General features: G+C 41.1%; 1 protein-coding gene across 3 annotated transcripts in view; it reads right to left on the bottom strand.

Annotated features, from left to right (window-relative positions):
• LOC129109906 (zinc finger protein 516-like) overlaps nt 1-20,816 on the bottom strand; it is a 45,514-nt gene extending 24,698 nt beyond the window's left edge. For 2 of the 3 annotated variants that reach the window (XM_054622054.1, XM_054622056.1), the window contains exon 1: nt 20,738-20,816. The gene's annotated coding sequence lies outside the window, so the exon portion shown is untranslated. Of the gene's footprint in view, nt 1-17,759; nt 17,813-20,737 lie in introns of those variants that run through there. The other variant, XM_054622055.1, reaches the window with a different exon arrangement.
• Nucleotides 20,817-23,539: the final 2,723 nt, after the last annotated feature.

Consider the following 23,539-nt stretch of genomic DNA (forward strand, 5'->3'; position numbering starts at 1 on the left):
AAGCAGAAAGAGCAGTGGGGGGTTTGGATGCATTGTTGGGGTCTCCAATTCCAATCCTATCCATAGTTCCATCCCTGCCCCCCCACCCCATCCCTTAAACCCAGCCAGAACAATAGAGGGGGTCCACGCTGTCTGCCCCCCCCCCCCTGATAAATAGGCTGACAAGGGATCCTGCCTGCCTACTCTATTTGCGTGAGAAGGGCCTTTGGACAGAAAAGAGTCCACTGGGTCTCTGTGTATGTGTGTGTGTGTGTTGTGTGTGTGTGTGTGTGTGTGTGTGTGTGTGTGTGTGTGTGTGTGTGTGTGTGTGTGTGTGTGTGTGTGTAGGAAGTGGCAGGTGTTTGGGTCAATACTGTCATGTTACATTTTGGTGACCGGTCCATGCTAGTGGGATTAATGTACGGGTCAGGAGGAGAAGGGGCCGGTTCTCAGCCGTATAGCGTTCACAACAGAGTATATCACACACCAACAAAACACTTGAAAAACAGGAAATTTGACGGAACAGCTGCCGGTTGAGACTTATTAGTTTCCAATATGATTGGTATGCACCTGTAAATTGGTCTCTGACTGTTGCATCGTGTGACTTAATACTATTGTGTATTTTCTTGAACTTCTTATTCTGGATACTTGTTTACTACTTTAAAATAGTACACAACTGATCAACATGGAGCGATACCTGCTGCTTTCATGAAGCTCTGTTTAAAGCCGACAAGAGCTGCCTGCTCTCATGGGCCCGACCATCTTCAGCTTCCTTTGGGACTGTGTGTGTGTGTGTGTGTGTGTGTGTGTGTGTGTGTGTGTGTGTGTGTGTGTGTGTGTGTGTGTGTGTGTGTGTGTGTGTGTGTGTGTGTGCTTCCCTCCCCCCTCCTTCTCAAACTCTGCCTGTTTTTCTCACACCGCTTGTTAACCCCTGGGTGCTCCTGCCCATAGAGCCCCCCTTCCTCCTCCTGCACCACAGCAGCATTCCTCACACACACACACACACACACACACACACATATACACACATTGAGATCTGATGTAACTGTGCAACGCAGACTAAACTATCATTACATGATCTAAACTACTCTAAAGTATAGATATGCTTCCTGCATAAACTGGTCTAGTGCAGGATTGTTAGTTATAATACTTCATGTCCAAACACTTGAAAGCAACTTTAAACCCTGACCTAGACTTTAATTTAATGCATAAGCCTAAATCCAAATCTTAATCCTAAACTACTTGATGAGATGTAAGGATGATCAAAACATGCTTATGTAACAGGATCTTGCAAATTGTCCTTCCTTTAAGTACAGACATTTAACAACACTCAAACATTCATTTCTAAACTAATCATTTAGAAAGTTACAACTGTGCTTGTTCAAGGATAAGATGTTTCATTGTTTTCCATCTAGATCATAGACTGTATAGAAGAAGTGGACGTAGTCACCATGAAGTCATCTATTGGTTTATGGACTACGGTTTTGAAGCCTTGCTTTAAGCATTTTGGACGTCGCAATCTTTGTTTTTTGCAACCAGAAATGACCCAAGAGGGAGGAGCTAAGCACAACTGAATGCTGAATAAGACATTTTTAAGGAACCAAAATAATAAAAAATAACTTTCATAAACTGAAAACACTCTGAGGAAAGTTGTTAGACTAAAACACAGACCAAACAACGCTGTGGTAGTCACACCCTAAAGCATACCCCGCTTCTATTTTACTCTAAATGGCACCATCATTTACAAATGAACATCACACTCTATTAACGAAGACTTGAATCTCACGATTGAGACCACAAACTCATGTTTACAATGTTTACATAAATCAAGTGAGAAGTAGGGTCATTCTATCATTCTATCAGGCTTCAATACAATCTCACTTATTTTTGCAACCAGAGGAGTCGCCCCCTGCTGGACATGTGAAAGAATGCAACTTTCAGTCACTCCCGCTTTGACTTCAATTTTCATAACCGGATTTTGGCCTCTGGTTAAGATCTATGCAAAAGGCTGCAAAACCAGTTCCCTTCTATGAGTTCCCTTACATTCACATCAAATACAAGGAGAGGCAGTATAAGCCAGAGGAAGATGAAGCTAAAGCACACCAGGAGCAGAGGTGAAACAAGCGCTGCTGCAACTTGTTGGTGTGAAAGCTGCGAAAGCAGAAGAGGCACTCGTGGTAATAGTGTTCGATTGAAATCTAAATTGAAACTCCTCCATCTCTTTTCACTCCATGCCCAACTGTCCAACCTTCGCCAACCTCTCCCTGTCTTCCACCTCCTCTTCCTCTGCGCCCCTCCATCCGTCTGCAGCCCCCTAACAACCTCTGCAACTGAACCTAAATCAGTCTCTCTGAAGTGTAATTAGACCGCTGACCCTAACGCCGGCCACCAGTCTTTCAGACTGTCACACTTTCTGATACAACCGTTTTATTCTTCGGCTCGCTGCAGCAAGATGCTCCAGTGGCTAGTGAGTTTACACACACACACACACACACACACACACACACACACACACACACACACACACACACACACACACACACACACACACACACACACACACACACACACACACAATTTCAGAAAAATGTCACCCTTTAAGGACATCAGTTTACAACAAACCTAAGAACAATGATAACGAAATGACTACAACTTGTTTTAAGATCCAAGGTTCAACTTCAGAGCTGTTCCACTTCAGCAGAGTACTTTTCAGAACTTTTAGCATGGAGCTGTCAATGTTGTACTAGAGAACCAAAAAGGATTTTGCTGTCTGTCATTGTGTTCCTTAAAAGCTAAATTGACCATTTATGCAAGATTTTAGGAACAGAAGTCCATGCTGAGGTGTTAAGCTGGCAATCTGATAGCTTTGTTTTTCCTGTGCATGAACACAGTGTGTCTGTTTGAATTTTATTTTACATCTCATTTACATGGTTACTTGTTCTCGTTGTTTTGTTTTAAAGCCTGTCTTTACCTTGAGGCAAAATCTGAAGATCACATCCTGTAAGAGTTGTCAGGAGGATATATGAGAACATAACAGGGCAACAGATCTGACTTTGACTCTTCATTGCCGCCTTCACACAAACAAACACACAAAAACACACACACACACACACACACACACACACTGGCAGGCAGGATGGGAGGGTTTCCACAGAAATCTCCTGATGGATCTACTACAGAGAGAATATGTGGGCTCCAACAGGCAGTTGTTGTTGTTGTTGCGAGGTGGTTCACACACTGCTCTTACAAGTACAAACACACACATGAAAAGAAATAAAAATAACACATACATATTATGAAGAAAAACTCCAAACAAACCTGCGGATAAAATCCAATTGATGCCCCTGGAAAACGTATCATCTTGCAGAATACACTGGATTGAGTATTGAACCCCCTTGGTGTGTGTATAAGCATGAACGTGTGTGATACCATGGGAAATACAAAAGCATATATAACCTACTACAAATCCTTATTGGATAGAAACATTATATGAAATACGTTATGATTTGTAAAGAGATAAAACTGCCCTAGATAATGCCATAAAAACAATACGATAATAGTGCTTTGCAATATGGTGGAAATCAATACCACAATATGAATAGAATTCTTTTTCCCAATACTGATGGTTTAAAAGCATTACATCACACAAAACTCTACATACATGTACGACAACTTAAATTACCAGCCCTTTGTTGCTAGTTTTTCATTACAATTTTCTGTGAATAATTACCTTAATAGACATCTTAACCTAAAAAGACTAGAGGAGGGAAACAGGTAGAACTGGAGTTTCTGGTGAGTTTGAGTTCAGTCAGACTGAGGTGAACACAATTAGTAAATTACTTAGCATTAAGTAAATTTTGTTACCTTTTGATGGAGCTAATCTCACTGTTTCCCGGCTATTTCCAGCCTTTATGCTTAACTATGTTAACAGGCTGTTGGTGATAGCTTCATATTTACTGTTCGGATATAAAAGTGGTATCTTTTCAACATTTTACCAAACTGAGCTCTTCCCACTAAAAAAAGATAAAACATGACATTCCTTTACTATCCACTTTATTATGGTGCCTCTAAATCCACTATTATATCCAGCAGACATACTTTAAGTCCCCATGGAAATATAATAGAAATATGCAAGCCATACAATCGGAAATGAATAATACCACAAAGTTCACCCAAGCTCATAATTGGCCATAATAAGTCTCTGAAGGAATATTTTGTTTGGAGAGGAGTGTTTTTGTTTGTGTGTGTGTGTGTGTGTGTGTGTGTGTGTGTGTGTATGTGTGCTGAAACATCTGCCCAGGATTTCATAGCCAAAAATAATAATAATAAAACAAGTAAGCACCACACAGGAACTGGGGCTGCTAGATGAGAATAACAAATGTTGTTTGCCACAGAGTTTTTTCTAGAGAGCGCGCCGAAGCTACATGACACATTTCTTTCATACGCAGGCTGACAGCCATTACCGTGAGAGAGGGAGAGCTTTTGTGGCTACGTGGTCGTGATGGATGGCAGTGCAAAAAGAGCCGGAGATCCCATCTGGGTCACGTCTTATCGGGCTGCCTGATTCACATTGATGAAATTGTGCCGGCTTGTTAACCCACCCAGTGGACAAAAAAACCTCTAAACTAATACTGAGGAAAACAAGGCAGCATCTGACGAGAGAGGGAGAGGGACGCATGTCAAGGAGAGGAGAAAAGGCTGGGCAAATAATGAGAGGGTGGGCAGCAGAGGGAAGATAAGTGGTAAATAGTGATGTAAAGTCATGGCAGGAGATAGATTGGGATAATAAGAGCTGACTGAGAGGGAGATGTTAGAGATCGAGGCAGACAGAGAGCAAGAGAGAGAGAAATGAAGTCCGTAGGGCGCACACTGTAGAACATGTCCATCATACAGGACTTTTTTTGGGGGGACTATTGATCATCACTCTGATGGGAACGGTACGGAAAACAGATGTGTGTTTCTTGTTATTAGCTGCGTCTGGTGTTTTCTCACTTTCTTTAAGGAAGCGCAATTGAATCACTCGACACCAGAGTACACGGCTTGTTATGACAGATATTCTTTGCAGTGTAACCACAGCACAGGAAATTGGCCAGGATCCACTCACTCAACATTCATCCAATAGTCCTACTGAGACAATCTGCTAGTTTAGTTACAATCTAACACCCTTCAACCCCCCAAATCAACCCACACTGGACTGTGCAACAGTATGCGCAGCATGTGTGTGTTTATGTGTGTGCGTGTGTGTGTGTGTGTGTGTTCATCAGGTTTCTGTGTAGGTGTGTTTGTGTAAAGGTGGGTGGCTGTGTGTGGGAAATGATGAGTTCTCAAGAAAATTTGACTTACTTTTTCCTCTGTTTTTACAGATGTTTCAGTTTGAAAACATTAAAAATCAAAATATCTCCCTCTATAGAGATGGCCGTTTAAATCTGTGTGCTTAAGTAGTAGTAAAAATGAAAAAAATCACCCTAATGTCTTTAATGGCTGAAAACAGCTGTTCCCAGACGTATCACTGAAAATGACAATTTCATGAAAGCAGTTACTAGAAATGACACTTAATGCAGTGTGAAATGTCTCCTCGAAAATTTGAAAAACAAGAAAAACACATGATATCTGTATCGTAAATGTAGCAAAATAAGGGGGAAAAAAAATCCCATCTTGTAGCTGAATCTGGTTCACTTTCCCTTCTGATGCAGGTGGGCTGAAGAAAACCAGATCACAGCCTCTTGTCGGTACACAAGCAGCATTCCTCAACCCGCCTGTTTGCAATAAACTCACCAGCACGACCCAATCTGCACCAGTTACTGTGTTTAGACAGTAGTGGATTTACCAGATCGACATCTGGAAGCATGCAGCTCCTACACTGGCATTAATGTCCGGCTGACAACCTGTCTGCTAATGGGCTACATCGTGTCAGTGGGGATATTAATGGTAACAAATTGCTGTCAATTGAAAACCAGCCCACTTTTTAAAAAGGTTTTTGCTTTAAATGAAGGAAACTAACCTCCATATGATTGAAACAGTGTATGGTCAGGGTTTGTGAATCTCTTTCACATTATATATGTGGAACTTCTTTGGTTTTACTTCCTCAAAACACTTTTTGAGGCACTACAGTAACATTTATTTATAATATTTGTACATGTTCAGAAAAGCCTCTGTAGTTGCTCTGTGTTAGTTACTATCAGACACCAAAAATCTATTTTCTAATGCTCATTCTGGGACTGACCCTGATATTGAGGAGTAACTGACGCGTACAATGCTGGTTGGCAGCTGTGAGCCTTGCCTCACTCTTCAGCACAGAGATATCAACTGACTGGAGATATGTGCCTGAATTTGAATGCAGCTTGTATTGATGACACAACAATGTCTGCACTCCAAAAATCCACCCTTAGCACAGGAAAAAGCATTGTGTGCTATGTTTGTAATAATAAATCAGACCCACTTAGGAGATATGGGGTATTAGGCTTTCATTAAAAGTAGTAGTAGAAATTGTAAAACTAGCAATACAATAAACAAGAGGCGTTTGCATTTCCACATTTGTGGCAAGACTGTGTTTCTTTTTCGAACTTGTGCAAAGCAGCACAGTATATCAGCTCCACTGTGCAGCACTCCAGTTGATGTCGAACTATTAATTCGCAGAGCAACTTGGGGATAATACAGGAGAGGGCAAATGTTGCATCAAGCAGTCGTGTTTGCGCAGCTTTCCCTGGAGAGATCAGACGCATCCAACGGGAGTTACCTGCATCAGCCAGGCAGCAAAACAGCCATTAAGCCAGCTAACCAGCCAATCAGCCCGCCGTTAAAAACCGACAGGCCTGTTACTGAAGAAATAAGCGACAGAGGATTACGCAGACTGTCAGTCTCTCCACATCGCACCACTGGACCAGCTTTACAAAACACGTTGTGCCGGGGCCAGACTCAGAGACCGCAGGATGGGTTATTAAATATGGAGACAACTCACTCCTAAGCACACACACACACACACACACACACACACACACACACACACACACACACACACACACACACACACACACACACACACACACACACACACACACACAACACAAAGAGAGAGAGAGAGTTGTCTGGTCAACTTGCATGTATTTGTATGAATCTAAGATAAGCAAATGAAATAGTGCCGTAGGTTTTGCTGAGTGAGAAAGAACAGAGAGATGGTGACAGTAATCGAATACAACAAATATGGTTTGAGACGTAGAGATCATGTGAGAACGGAGCTTCACTGTAAAAACTTTATCAGAAAGTAATCTTGAGCTCAGCTTGTGTCTTACAGTGTACAAGATATTGATTGTTACAAAAATATGATAATTGCCCTTTATGGCAGATCAGAGGGACTGTTATATATCTGATATTGTTGGTATGATGCAGCTTGATTGATCACACAATTATAGTAGAATTAATCAATACTACACTTGTTGAACTGATTCTAATAAGATATTTTGAATTGTTCCAACACTATTAGCAGCAGTTTAAATTGAATAGCTTGGTATGAAATGCTGTTTGAGGGGCTTTTGCACACTGATTATTTGGAGTTCCTCGAAAGGTTTTAATATTAAAATGTTTTTAGAAATACGGAAATTTGGCACAGAATTCTCATGCTTCAGTTTAAGAGGTGGCAGTACCAGCCTTCCTGATACACACAAGTATAGCACAGAAACCTCTACCTCAGATCTATCTGGGACAATGATGCCTGTGGAGCCTGCTGTCCAGGTATTTAAACCTAAGCATACCAACTGCTTGTGGGACTCCAGGCTCAAACCTAGTTTTGAAAATCAAATATGCATTTAAAAAGAAGTCATATCAGAATATGTGCAGCAGCCAGCTACAACCTTAAATAACCAGATTAGAGTGAGGCACTCATAGCATCTGTAGTTGGGTGGTAATATCCATCTCAGATAAAGATGGTCTCAATATGGTTTAGTATATGTTAACTGTCATAAAAAGATCTGTTGTTTCTATTGTCAGCTCTTTTACTAGATGAGGAGTCACATCCATGTTTAGGCTGTACCACACCTGCCTCTCCGTTTGAGACTCAGTATTAGATTAAGACTCCATAAATGGGTCAGATTTATCGGGGTTTGTATTTAAGGGAAGACAGGCTTTTGTGACCATTGTTAAGACTATTAATTGGGTGATTTTGTGGAGTTGGTGAACTATAATCTGATGGGATTAGCGGCTATGCTCTTTAAATAGAGTTATACGGCCGGGGATTAGATGATCACAGCCAGTCGGCCTCAAGAGCAACAGATTTTCATCTTTAAAACACAGAAACGGGACTATACAGTGGGTCACAATGCTGTAATGTATGTAGAGGTGTGTGTGTGTGTGTGTGTGCGCAATTTAAAAAAACATTATGGGATATTGAAATAAAAAAATTGAATGTGCGAATGTGTTTGGGATGTGTTTAGCTGGGATGGTGTGTTTAGGCGGGCTGGGGGTGGAGGGGGGCACCACCAGGGGCCCCTGCCTTCTTCCCCTCAACTATCCTCCTCACATCTGGATACAATGTGGGAACAGGGCACTGAGGCCAGGGGGATAGCTGAAGGGAGGGTGTGAGTGTGCTGGGGGATTCTTTACAAAACATCAAGAGCCAATGGAAAAGGGTGGTGGTGCTGCTGCTGCTGCTGCTGGTGGATGTGAGGCGGTGGGGCTGTTTGTGTTGTGGTGGTGGTGGTGGTGGTGGTGGTGGGGAGGGGGTTACTAAAAAGCTCTCTGTCTTTGGTCTCTTCTTCCCTGTGTAGTTGACTGCGAGGCCCCGAGCAATAGACAGATAGAGAGGCAGCTGGGAACAGAGGTAGGGAGCAAACTGCAGCCCAGAAAACACAATGTGGGAGCATGAATCCAGACGAGGTAAAACAAAAAAAAGACGGTGTTTCTGCTCTTAACAGGGTAAATACAATGGGTATAACAAGCAGTCACTCCAGGTTTAGATTCCACTTATGACGTGAAACACAGGAGTCAAAGGAGCAGGGTTATGCAGTTTATGCAGTGTTCACCAAATTAAATTTAGGACTTTTAAACGCATTTTAAACACCATATCAAATCAAATGTAATACCTATTTCATGCCCATACCGGCCAAGTACGATATGGCCTGTAATTATTTATTATCATATCATATTAAACAATGAAAAATTACTAATTCATCTAAGCTATTTCTTTTGCTAAATTTACACTTGCCCTGCCATTATGAGACAATGACCTTCCTGTAGCTTTCTTTTATCTACCAGTAGTGACGTAAATTTCTTCAGGTCTGAAAGCACTGAATGAAAGTCAACTCCCAAACCATTGTTTTAACAATCCCACATTTGTTTTACAGGTGTATAACGTCCCCCAGGCAGCCTGCAATCTGATATCTATTTTTTTTTAATGACTAACTAGCAGACTTTGTGCGACAAAAGGCTTTATACAGTTTTGTTTTTTTAACATATGCATTACTACTCTACACTTTGATGCGTTTGACACACTTAACTTATAATATCATGCAACAGTCCATCCCGTCAAGCAGAAATCTATCTGGTGAAAAACCCAAATAATCTCTACAATCTGATTTGGCAACATTAACAAAGCACGGCCTACAAAGAACGTCTCGCTTGAAAGAGTATAATGTAATGTATATTACTCCCAGTCATGACAACATTTAAGTAAGTGGTTGAGGGGTGAGTGCTTGTGCTATTTTTGTCGGTAACGGGGACTCTTTGTAAAAAAAAAAGCAAATTGCATAAATATGATCGAGGAATGAAACAAATGAGGAAGAGTAGCACTGCACTTGTTTTTTTGGCTGAATAGAAACCCTCAGAATAGATGATCGATGCAAATGGCCTGAAACTTGTGAAACTCGTTCTTGCATCCAGCTTACATTCATCTTGCCTGCATGCTAGGAGTTGAACTGTATCTCTGATCCACATGTGGATTTGGGGTGAGCTCATTAGCCCCTGGGCGACCTGCCTCCTCCTCCTCACCTCTGTCCTTGGTGACCCTTAAGCCTCCTTGACCTTGCAAGAGCTCAAGTATTACTTCCTATAACCTGTTTCCTAACGCCTGTACGATCCCTTCACTGCAAAGTAGCACATTAAGTATAAAAACAAAGGGAGTAAGACTGCCACAGTATTACTATCGCATATTTACTCATAGATCCATACATCCAATCATTTGGATTTTCAAGCTCTTCCATTTGGCTGATAATGAAGCTTTTACATTGCACAAACAAAGTCACTTGTTACTAATATGTGTTCTTTTGACACATTTTGAGGCAGCCAACCTATTTCTGGCAGAAGGAGTAGTCAAACTTTATTTCCATATGAGTGGGTCTGCCCTTCCTCTTTTCCCAAAGCAAATGGACATAACAATAGTGACATGCAGGCTCATCAATTACTTTTTTCCATTGTTCTTCGACCTACAATTTTGATACAATACTTTTTTTTTTTTTGTTTAAATCCCATAATCATAATTGATTATGGTCATGTCTTACTTCCTTATAATGATCAGAAAAGCATTTTTGACAGGATTAAGTCCAAACGTACATACGCTCTCCCGTACATAACACACACACTCACTAAAGCGCATCCTGGCAAGGTTAGGCTGACATCAGCGCCTAACGATCAGTTCCTCTGTGGGCCGAATGATTAGCTGCAGTAGCCTGGAGACTTTTCCAGCTTGTTTCCCTAAGTTGGTCAGACATGAAACATCACTGGCCTTCAATCTGTACTAACTACATCCACTCTCTTCCATTCTATCGGATTTCAAAAAAAGAAGAGACTTTTACAGACTAATAGATGATGCTAACAATGCAGAGAATGTGGGGCAATTGAGATGGATAGACAGATTTAAGTTTGTTGTATTTAAAGTTGTTTCATGGAGTTATTACAGTAGTTCCTTGAGGGAGATTAGACAACACTGTGCATGTGTGTGTGTGTGTGTGTGTGTGTGTGTGTGTGTGTGTGTGTGTGTGTGTATGTATGTGTAACACACACAAACACACATCAAAGTGAAACTAAAGTGAGAATAACAGGTTGCAAATATCCTTCAACATGTAATCCCTAAATTCCTGTTTTTTTCTTTACTAGTTTCTTACTAAAGTTCTTATTGCTCCCTATTTGCCAAAAATCACGTATCAATCAAATCAGTTTGAGCTCCCTCCTAATTCTAAAGCAGCTTCAAACAAAACATGACTTCCTGTCATGTGCATCTACGTCTTTTGTTTTCTTATAAACTGACCTAAATTTGTACCATTTAGGACCTACTTTAACTTTTTCGCAGTCTTTTTCATTCCCATTTAGAGTGTGTTTAATAACTGGAACGGACGGTGAATGCTAAAAAGGAGCCTCTCTGCTTGGGAAACATATCACCCAACCCCCACCCATCCTTAATGCCCTCTGGGCTGCTGTGAGTTTGGATTAAGTTTGGGTGCCATGTCCCCTCCCTCCCGAGCCCTGCCGTCACCCCAGCAAAACATACATACACCGTCATTGAGTGGCCCATCAAATGTGGAGAAGGCCATTAGGAAGGCCACAGTCTTACAGAGAGATAAATATATTAGAAAGACAAGGTAGAAAGAATGCAGAGGAAAGAAAAGCTGTTTTTACAAATGATCAGGGAACTAGATGCCATGCATATAGTTAAATAAGTTTAAAGTAATCTATTACATGTCCAACTCCTAGCTCATCAATCAAAGGGCTTTGTATGACCCTTAGTAGAATAATTATATGTATTTAGACATCTATTTTCTGGAATAAAGGTTGAATCAAGGCTAAAAGGTGTATCTGTAGCAGCATTGTGTGTTGTTTTTTAAATTCCAATTATAAAGCCTACTAATTAGAGTATGAGTGCATTTGTGTGTGTCTGTGGTGTGTGTGTGTGTGTGTGTGTGTAAAGCAGTGGATCAATAATGGCAGTCTACTACAGTGACATCTGGGCTGGACAAAGAGTGCTGTTCCTTCCCCCGGCAGCTCTCCCCTTCTCTCTCTCTCTCTCTCTCTCTCTCTCTCTCTCTCTCTCTCTCTCTCTCAATCCCTGATCACAGCCACGTGGTTCTCTGGGCTATTTCTCCCAGCTAAGCTTATTTCTCCTCTTTAATCCCGCAGCAATCACAGCGACAATGCCCAGTGTCGGTGAATGGACGCAGGCAGAAATCTATTAACTATGATCAGTATGTCAGCTCAAAACCTGATAAGCACTGCTAATGAATCCGGCACATTCAACTCAGCGCTGTGTGCTCCCAATTGTTATTTCATTGGATCATCAATAATGTGTAAGATGGAAAATCAACATGAGTGCCAGTGATGGATAAGGCCGCTTGAAATGTAGTAAAGGGAATTCCATTTAAAGATGAAGTGAGATTCTACTTTTTGTTTGAAAAAAACATCCTATCCAATTCAACCGATGGAATCTATATTCAGTGACAGGAAGCTCTGACGCTGGGCTGCTGCGAGTGTCCTCAGTTAATGCACACACAGTTGGACTGAAAAATGGGGTCGATATCCAACTCTGATTAGCAGATTAGCAGCCACTCAGTGTGGTACCGCTCTAAATTTAAATGGTGGTTCCAACCTTTTACACATCTGATGGAATTATTATTAGTACAGCTTCTATTAATGGTGGTAGTACTAGTTTGACCGTGCAAAACATAACAACGTTATTACACACTGATTTCACATTATCTAATCATTTAGAATAACTCCAATACTAACATTTTGGTATCGGTTACAAATAAAATGTTTTGTGAGTTTAAAATGTTTCAGTGTGTACAAAAAGAAAATTCCAATCAGAGGAGTAAGAGTTTTGTTAAAATACAGTCACTACTTACATCTCTCAAATATATTTACAGCAACTGTAATCATCTTCTTTCATCACTAAAATATTCAGGCTTGGTGCTCATCACTGGGAATGATCTCAGCATTTAATGTTTCCAAATGTTTCTTATGAACTCTTTCATGTCAATTATTGTAGGTGCAGCCTTTGTTCTTTCTTTGACATTCAATGTGAACTTGTCTGTAGTCTCTATTTTTCTCTTTTTGTTGTTTTGTTTTAAGCTGTCGATGTCAAACAACTGTGGGTGTGTGCCTAAGTCGTAATAATGTTTATAATAATAAGCCTTTTACAATGCATGTTGAACAAAATGGCTACACCTAATTAGTGTGGGTTGTTTCCACACAACTGGCGTTATTTGAATGACAGGGCCTGTAAAATAAACATTCTCATCCTTTTATTAGTAACCCTGGAACATCAATATAAACCCACATTACATAATTAGAGTAAAGACAATTGTGAAGTTTTCATGTTCAACTTTGGTTGTAGGTATAAAACTCTAACGATCAACTTCTTGTCTTAAAACATAGATGTAGTTTGGCTTGTACTGGAGAGTTCTAGCATCCCATGATGGAATGCTGCCTTCAAAAACTCAATAACTGTCAGAATGGTTAAGTTTGATGATTACAATCTCAGCAACAAAAAAAAAATCAGCTATCGACAGCTTTAAGAAAAAAACTAAGCCTTTATTAGTCCCGCAATGGGGAAATTCGGTTCTCTGCATTTGACCCATCCCGGAGGAGCAGTGGGATGAAATGAAGCGCCCGGGGAGCAATTTTGGGGTTGGGTGTCTTGCTCAAGGACACCTCGGCATGTTGCCTGTAGAGGGGTTCGAACCACTGACCTTGTGGTTGCAGGTCAAGCGCTCTACCTCATGTGCAACAGTTGAACCCAATGCAACACCACTCGCTCCTTTCCACCCTCTCGCACCACCATGGGTGAAGGCGTAAAAAGGCCCTGAGCCTTAATCACCCCACCCAACCCCCACCAACTCTAACCCCTCTCCTACCTTAATCCTTCTATAACTACATCATTTTTTGGGGAGTCTAATTTGGAAACAGCTATCGGGCCCTCACAGTTCACTACCTGGACAGTGCTGCTTGGCTTGGCAGAGACTCTATTGATCCTTATGGGTGGGGAGGCTGCAGGTGTGACAAAAATAAAGGGATTAACTGCCCCCACCTGTTAGCAAAATTAACGGCAACACAGAATGTTTGTGTAATTAAGAATGGACATAAAGATATACTGTAAAATTTGTAGGATGATAGTCACAGAAAATGTAAATTCCTTCTGATTATACAAGGCAGTAAGCAATATGTTTCCCATGGAGGGCTCATTTATAATTTAATCCAGGAGCTCGGTGTTTCTAGGCTAACACAGAGAGATTGCCCTTTCAGAGTGGAAACCCCCACCATGCAGTGGGGAATCAATGCCGTCACCACAGAACAGACACCAGACCTTGTAGTATTTTCGTTTTTGTTTCATATCCCCCCTCCCAAAAAATTAACAGCTGCTTAAAAAACGTGTTGTTTGCTGCCTCTCTCCATAATCCAACCTCAATATACCACAAAAAGTTATTTAAAGCTGTGAAGGGAAGATACATCTTTGTTTTCCTGTAGAAGGGATTGATACAATCTACTAACAAGGAAGAAGTGAGAGAACAAACAGAAAGAACAGGACGCATAACACTTCAGCCTAACTGCCTTTAAATCCTGTAAATTTCCTCGCTGCGGGACTAATAAAGGATTATCTTATTTTATTTTATCTTTAACTGAGTGTCAGTCTTGTGACTTATTGATGTTTTTTCATATTCATTCTAGTTCAAAGCCACACAATGTAAACATGAGCAGTTTGGACAGAGATAAAGAAGTAAAGCCAAGCAGGGTACAAATTACACTCTTAAAAGGACTGAATGGATTCAATCTATGACATAGGTATTCACAGACCAACTAGCTCCCTCTGGAAACTCTTCCAGACGTGAATTCCACAAGGTGCTGGAAACCACCCACAGAGACTTTGATCCACGCTAACACATGTCAGTATTACATTTAAAAAATGGACACACATAAGCCACTGACATTTTCCAGGAGTGCACAGAGATACTAACCAGGAGAAACACCTGATAACAAGAATAAAAGCCATAAACCCTGTGTGCTCCTCCTTAACCTGCATCAAGTGACCTTTTGGCCACTTAGGGGCAGCAGAAACATCAATTAATTAAGTTAATATGATGGATTTAGCTCACAGTTGCTCATTTACATATCCAGTAACTGCTGAGCAGTAATCTGAGGTTATGTATCTGTACACCTGATGAATGTGAGACCAATAATCACTCTCTTTAAAGCTCTGTTTAGGTCTAAACCAACTCCTGAGGAAAGTATCTGGTTATTTAGCTGTTAATTAATCCAATATTTTCACTTTGTAGTTCCTTTTCTTTTTGAGCAGATAGCGTGTTTTTCTTTTAGGTTTTTGCCGGAGAAAAACGACGCCATGACAGAATGGACGGTGGAAAAAAAATATAAAGTTGCGTGCCAGAAAATCGAAACTACGAATAGTCATTTGATGTATTTTTTATTGTGGCATCTTTAATATTAACTGCTGTGTAAGCTAAATTTCACTTATCAAAAAGCAAAAAAAACAAAAACAAAGGTTAGGTCCATATCCAGCTCCGTGATTTTACCTTAAAAAAAATGCTATGACAGAGTCTTTATAGCAATGAAGTTGATCCCCCCCCCCCCCCCCCTGTTGGTGAAGGTAAATGACTATGTCCATGGTGAAAAGGCACAAGGCAGTAATGAGTAATGAAAACAGCCGAGTTAGTGCTGCCATTCAGTAAAGGGCCTGCTGCTGTGGAATGTGAGGCGCCATTCATTCACATGGGTTAAAAATGCATTTCTGCCACCACAAAGCCCTGCCTTGTCCTCATTGTTTCTCGCCACACCAATAAAACACTTCTACATTCTGAGGGGAGAAGATAAAAACAAATTAAATTGCTAATTTTACTCCTACAGATACAGGAAAAAAATGAAGGGTGGGGGTGGGAGGTGTGGTGAACTTTGCAAAAAAAAAAAAAAAAAGTCAAGTCTTTGGAGGAGATAAACAGTCACTGTAGAGTTGAAAGTTTGATCATGATAAGCACGGGGATGGAAAAGTAAGCACAGGAGCTGCTTAGAAAAGACAAACAGTCCTATTGACAAAAGCCCAATGTGTACAGCACTTATTCAACGTATGAAAAGAGACACAAGGGTGGAAGGCAAGCACATACAAAAAAGCTTCACTCGAGTCATGTGTGAGCTCTTGAGGGATGTGAATATGAGGCATCTGCGACAGGCTCTCTCTAAAAAAAAAAAAAAAAAAAATCCCATTTTGCAACTGAGGAACAAGCTTGATTCTACATCAACACGTATCACATTAGAATTAGTCAACCGATACTTCCACGACATGTCACATTTAAACATAGGTCATGTTCCTCTTTTTCCTCGCCTAACAATGCCCAACAAGTGATCTCAGACATGACGATGTTTGGACACTTGTATGACATAACCATCTTAAGAGAGAAAAATACTTCCACATGGTGGCTTTCCCTTGAACAGACATGAAAAAAACTATAAAAATAAGTGTGACTTAAAGTCTGCCAGTTCTGCTATTACACACCAAAATCAACCAAATGTTTAAAAAAAACATTAATTACATTTTCCGTAAAGCGTCACGGACTAAATGTGTTTACCTTCCAACGTATTCCTGGTGCTATTCATGGGTCGGAAAACAGGTGGCACTCTAAAGGACTATTTATTATCTAACAGTCAATTTGAGGAAGTACCATCATTTATTGTTGTGCTGTGCTGCGTTCACTCCTATAACCACAGAGTGAGGGCTGCAGGCTGTAGAAGAAATGTTTAACATAACGTCTGAAATCTGACATGGGGGAGACAATGTAATCCTGTCTGCAAAACAAGGCTCTGTCTCTTTCTCCCTCCCTCCCCTCACCTCCCTCCCTCTAGCTTCCTCCCTCCTCTCCCTCTCTATCTCTGTTTCTCTTTCTGTATGTGACCTTACACAGAAGAAAATACTGTATCTTTACACAACTGGAGAGAAAAACACAGTACACCACAGAAAGACAATATCAAAGGGTGTGGGGTGTGTGTGTGTGTGTGTGTGTGTGTGTGTGTGTGTGTGTGTGTGAGGGGGGGGGGGGGGGGGTGTTGTCGAGTACAAAAAACTCACAGTTTGATGAACCCATGCACACTCTGTGAGTTTGTGAAAAGATAATTCCTGGAATACTAAAGAGTGAATAGAATACTCATATCACCAACTACACACACACACACACACACACACACACACCACACACCCCTCTCTCTCTTTCTCTCCCTACTGCAAACTATGCTTTTACATAACTATCTCCTGTGATACTCCAGCCCCCTCCAGAGGGAGGGTCACTGTGACAATCATGTAATGGTACTATAATAGGTATATTATATGTTTAATAGCTTTTATTGTGACCTTGATGGATTTTTGCTCCATATTATCACCTATTGTATAGCTATTATTGTCACTTATGGGCTCTTGCTGCTGGTATGTAAGTGTATAGTGCTCTTAAGCTACTTTACACTGTTATATTGCCTATACTGTCATTATAAAATCCCTTTAAGAAGTTAGTGTTCTGTGTTGTTTGTATAGCACCCTGCCTAACTGTATCCTATGATTACTGTGACTCTTTTTTTCCCGCAAGGTTCCAACTCTGTTATCAGTCAGACATTCCTCAAAATGACCCTTATCTCCATTGTAGCACATGTACATTTGCTGTCCGTTTCTTAATCAGTCTTTTCTACACTCTTACGGGGGAAATGACTGGGTTAAAAGCAAAGACTCTGTATTAACAGCCAAAGGGTTGCACTGGCAGCAGCGCACCCTCAACATAACAAACAATGATAATGACACACAGTCACTTCCTTACCAGCTACAACACCGCTGAGCTCAAACACTCACAAAAAAAAGGGGACCGGTGCAGCTCTCCAAAAAAAAAAAAAAAAAAAAAAAAAAGCAGATGTAAAGAGTCCAGATCCGGCAGAGATAAGAGGTGACACGCTGAATCTTCCGGTGCAGCGACTGACAACAACGACCCGTGGTTCAACTCTGCAAAGATCGCGTGTAAATTCTTATTATCTCTGGCGAATTCCTCTCTCCTTGTGTTTTAGAGCAGTACAGGTTCCTCTCTCGCTCTCGCTCTCTCTCTCTCTCTCCCCCTCACTGTTTCCCTATGTCTCTCTCTCTTGTCTCTTGTCGTTGCACTGTTGTTGCCTTCAGGTGTTGTCGGAAATGTGGTGACTCAAGAGATCAAAACTGGCAAACGTAGGAATTCTGAGGTAAATTCCGTGGTTAAGTTAGCTCATTGGATCAGACTCCAGTACCTTAACATACAGTAGTCTGTTATTCATATCTGAGATTCCTAGCTGATATGTCTTCAACGGGGGAAAGTATTGTGGGATATTGGGAGTGTTCATATTATGCTAGTATATTGAGCTGATATGTCATGCAGGGATAGGCAACACTATGCTGATAACAGAGTTGAAAACAATTGTTGATTCATTTACTGGTTGATTGAATAAAAAGGAAATAGCCACCTTGAAGATTGATTTTTTCCAGTTCCTCTTTTTAGATGTGAGGATTTGCTGCTTTTGTCTTTCATAATGACTGACGGACTTTAATCAGACAAAAAACATTTTGATTGACACTTATTTTGTAATGTGGGAAATGTTCTTTATTGTATACATTTGTTGAGACTAATCGATAAATGAACAATTATAGGAAATTAACCTATATCCGTTAATAAACTTTTATATTATAATGGTTTACAGATCAATCAATACGCTATATGGCATGAATCATTTATTTATAATGAAATCTGACTTTTCTCATAATTACATTGATGGGGACCTATGCCCACTCCATTTCCCATAATTCACTCATTTACAAGGAAGTGCAATAGGTAGTTCATAGATGGCTTCCTTTCCCCATCAAACAGGATGTGAGTATTACTGATCAAACTCGTGCGATTCAATCACGAAAACGGCGGAGCTTTTGGGAGCACCTGAACGCACCACGAATGGAAAGAAGCACCGTGTGTGTGTGTGTGTGTGTGTGTGTGTGTGTGTGTGTGTGTGTGTGTGTGTGTGTGTGTGTGTGTGTGTGTGTGTGTGTGTGTGTGTGTGTGTGTGTGTGTGTGTGAAACACCGAGGACAAGATCGAGGGCGAAAAAAAAAAAAAAAAAAAAAAAAAGGAGAAGCAGAAAAAGTTTGTCCCCGCGGTGCACAGGCCCTGTCACTCAAGAGATCACACCTTCACAGTGTCTTCGTTTCAGTCGTGTCTCCGGCGCTTCTAATCCAGCAGGACCAGCTGATGTGGTGTCCTCCTGTGTGTGTTTAGTCTAAAGTGTCCAGAGAGAAGGTGACGCTGAACAACTGTCCCCCAGCTCACCAGCAGTCCCACCACCACCACCATACATGCGCAATCGGTTTTCGTGCATATAAAAAAAAGATACGTTGGTGCCACTGGCAGATAGCGCTAGTATGCAAAGTATCCTATATGCATATATATATACTTCCTTTTGCGCACACAGACTCATTCTGGTGCGATCACCTGTACGTACGGGTCCGATAATGGAGTTAAAGAGACCCCCCCCCCCCCCCCGCAGCCTCATCTTAATCCCATTGTGTCCCTTCCCTTTACCATAACAGCAGGCTCACATCCTGTAGGTGCATCATCATTATTTTTTTTTTTGGGGGGGGGGTTACATGCATGGACCCCCCCCCCCCCCCCAAAAAAAAAAAAAAAAAAAAAAAAATTAAACACACTAAACACCCGACCCCCCCCCCCCCCCCCTTTTTCCTTCACTCCTCGCCACATGTTTCCGCCCACCCCCGAAACGCACACAATCACACACACACACACACACACACACACACACACACACACACGCACGCCGCATGCAGATGAGTTGCGAGAGCTCGACTTGGCGCAGAGATTGAAAGAAGAAGGAGAAATGTGTGCGACACAACAGAGATCTTCCAGCGGTTTCAGATCCTCATCTCTACAGAAGAGCAGTTCAGGCTGCAGGCACCTGTGCCTTGCTCAGTGGCAGCTCAAGGCTCAGTGCCATGTATATAAGCCTATGTAGGACACGTCTTCCTAATATGGATATCCCCCCCCCCCCTCCTCCCTTACGTCCACCTCCACCCTGTGTGTCTGTCTCCGTGTGAATAAAACAATCTTTAAAAAAAAAAAAAAAGAAAGACACTGTCCATCCATCTTCCGGATGTTTTCTGCACTGAGCTGTCTTTTTTTTTTTTTTTTTTTTTTTTTAAATTACACCCGCACTTTTGTTGTTGCCACAAATACTCTGTCTGCCCGATGCTGCGGTGATTGTGTGTGTGTATGTGTGTGTGTGTTGTCCAAAAAATTACTCAAGGAAGAGATGAGTGTGTATGGTGAGCTGGTGGAAAGTTTGCTGAACCTCAGGGATGTTGGCGGAGGATTATGAGTCCGGCCGTTCTCCGTTTATTCCTACATGTCTTATTGGAATAACTGACTTTAAGCAGCTTTTTAAAGCTTGACATTAACTTTGATGCCTAGCATGTATCGCAAGTATCATTATAAACCGCTGCAAATTACAGCCTATCGCGTAGCCTATATGAAAAGTGGAAATTATAAATATATTTTTTACACACTTGGTGCCTTGAGATGATCACCGACAGGAGGTCAAAGAAGATTTTTTTTTTTTTCTTTTATCAACCACTACACCCTTGCCTGCATGTAACCTATTTATAAATCAGGATCCGACAATCGCCTTCCACCTACTTCCCATTCAGAGCACACGGGCTGGTCCGCTAGACTCTATATGCGAGTAATAAAGGAGGAAATCAGAGATGTGCGTACCTGTTTTATCCAAAAGAGTAATCCAGGGTGACTTCAAGAAGCATAGACAATCCTAAAGGTGAAAGCATGCTCTTTGCAGTGTATTCTGAAGTGCATGATTGAGTAGGTCGAGTCCATTCCGTGCCGCGGGGGTGGTCTGTGATTTCTCCCCGCGGTGATTTGCATATCGACGACTTGTTTCGTCTTGAAATTTATCAAATGAACTCTTATGCTTGATTTTAATCACGACAACGACCTCTATAAAAATTGCTAGCTTGGTGCCCTCAGTGCGTGTTCTGTTTAATTCCTGACACCCCTTTTTGCGCGGCCGAATGGTTTCTCCCGCATTAAATGGAACTATCTGCTATTGTCTCATCAGCGAAAAGTTGTTGATGCTGCTAGGCACTCAAAAAAAAGTGCGTGAAGAGCGCGAGAATGTCCACCATGATGACTTTTTCGGACTTGTGTAACGACTTTAAATGATGTCATGGCAAATGAAAGGGATACAATCATATATGGCGATGAATATTCTTCTCTATAGATAGCTAGTCATCCTTCTTGATCGACCCTGTTGCAACCCTCAGGCAACTGTTTCTGAGGGAGAAAAATATTGTGTTTTTAAAAAAGTGAACTGTATCTCTCTGTAATGACCATGAATTCCAAGAAAGTGTCACTGATTAAAGCGTTAAATAACCTTCTTTGCTGGTTAGAGCTGGAAAACACGCACTTCCTCTTTTAAACAAAGATCATACACACACTAATACCATTGTTATATTATTCTTCCAGCACATTTTTTCCATTATGTGCTGTCAAGACACTGATTTTTGTTATATGTGCAAAAAGGATTGAAAGTAATGCAACTGCGTCAAAACAATTATTGTTGTATTTTTTACAGGCAGAGTTTCCCCTGTTTTTGATACTGATGGAATGTATGACTGTAGCCTAAGTACTTTATTTTCAGTCAAGCAGGTTCTCAATCCTGTTCCATGCACACGCTTGACAATGACAAACAAAATAACACAGCAACAGTTCAAGTTCAATCTAGGCTCAAAAGTTAATTACATAATAAATGTAACTACAAAGTCGTTACAACACACAGAATCTGCAAGTTGTAGCTCTCATATTACTTCACACTTGCTCAATTTATGGAGAATAAGCCTAGAAAAACTGAAATTAGGTGATTAATTAGGTCCTGTGTTACACATACCCAGTAAATGCCAGACTAAAAATAGGAGATAACGCCCTTGTAATCTATCATGTAAAATAAATGTGATAACCTGATGGTGTAGAAATATGGTTTTTTTTTCCTAATACCATTGTTAAAATGTACTCCAGTTTATTGTATGCTGAAGTCATGTGCAATAACTGTCACTCCACGGTGTTGTTGTCGGTTTTGTGCAGAGGTCAGGCTTGTTTGCTCAGCATGTGTGTAGTGAGAGGGAGCCATGTTGCTGACTGGAGATGTACCAGTGAGTTAAGACACACAGACATCTTATCAGCGAAGAGCCCTTGGAATCCCAGCAGCAGTGCATTATATATATATATATATATATATATAATAGCTGTAACAGCAGTGCTTTATATATACATAGCTTCCGGAGCTCCAGTGGGGCTCCCTGAGCATATGCACACATGAGTATCTTAAGCCCTCAAATGCATCGCTGCTTCGTAAAATGTAAGGACATGCATATACAGATGAATGTAAAAGACTGTTAAGTAATTCATTATATCCTTGATGTCATATGATCTACTCTACTATCTTCACACATAAGAAACACACACATGAAAACACACTGATAGCCCCTCCAGCACGTGTATACACAACCATATCTACTAAAATGCAGCACTGCATTCTTGAAATGTGATCTAATCGCACACTCAAACACCCACGCCCATACACATGCATGTGGACTTCCTTACACACAAACACACAAACACACACACTCACAAAGATTTGTTTAACATGCAATATAGATTCTAAAAATCCGTCATTCCATGTTTCAAATGGTCACACACCAATGCACTCCCCCCCCCCCCACCCCCCCCACTGCTGACGTTCGTTATTACACGAATGGAGAAAATAAATTCTCCTCACACCCATGAATGTAATAACCAACACACAGGACATTAGGTGGTATTTAGTTACAACACAATGAACAGAACCTCCCTGCTTTCTCTATCTCCTTGTGTGTGAGTCACTGTTCAGATACTTCCTGTTGTAAGAGAGCAGTCTTTAAAACAGCCCCTCTCTCTCTCTCTCTCTCTCTCTCTCTCTCTCTCTCTCTCTCTCTCTCTCTCCAATCCTTATGTCAGAGGGAATGTCGGGGCAAAATGCACACCAAGGTGTCCTCTCTCTCTCTCTTCTCTCTCTGAACCAGTGGTTAAAGAAGCCCTTCAGTCTGCAGGTCACCCACTCAGCATTTTAAAAACAAACAAAACTGAACCCTCACCTTTAAAAAAAAAAAAAAAAAAGGGGGTCTAAATATTCTGCTACCTATTGTACCAGCGGTGCAAATGGTTACAACAATGCATGCATGCATTTGCACACTATTGCATGCATAGCTGCTTGTGCGCGTGTGGCAGATACAAACATAGACCTCAGGGCAGCTGTTGTTATAGCTACTCAATGAGGGGCATTGTTCTAGGCAGCGTTGATGTATCACTGTGTATTGTTTCTGTGCATGTTTGTGTCACCTGACTACAGGTTGAACCGGGCCCAATAAAAGGTGGATGGTAAATATGTAAATGTTGTTAGTGGTCCGGTGCCAGTAGTATCAAATGGAGGTCAAAACCTTAAGGCAAGTCATAATCCCTATTTATTCT

The sequence above is a fragment of the Anoplopoma fimbria genome, chromosome 20 (assembly GCF_027596085.1).
Source record: "Anoplopoma fimbria isolate UVic2021 breed Golden Eagle Sablefish chromosome 20, Afim_UVic_2022, whole genome shotgun sequence".
In the NCBI taxonomy this organism is placed as follows: Eukaryota; Metazoa; Chordata; class Actinopteri; order Perciformes; family Anoplopomatidae; genus Anoplopoma; species Anoplopoma fimbria.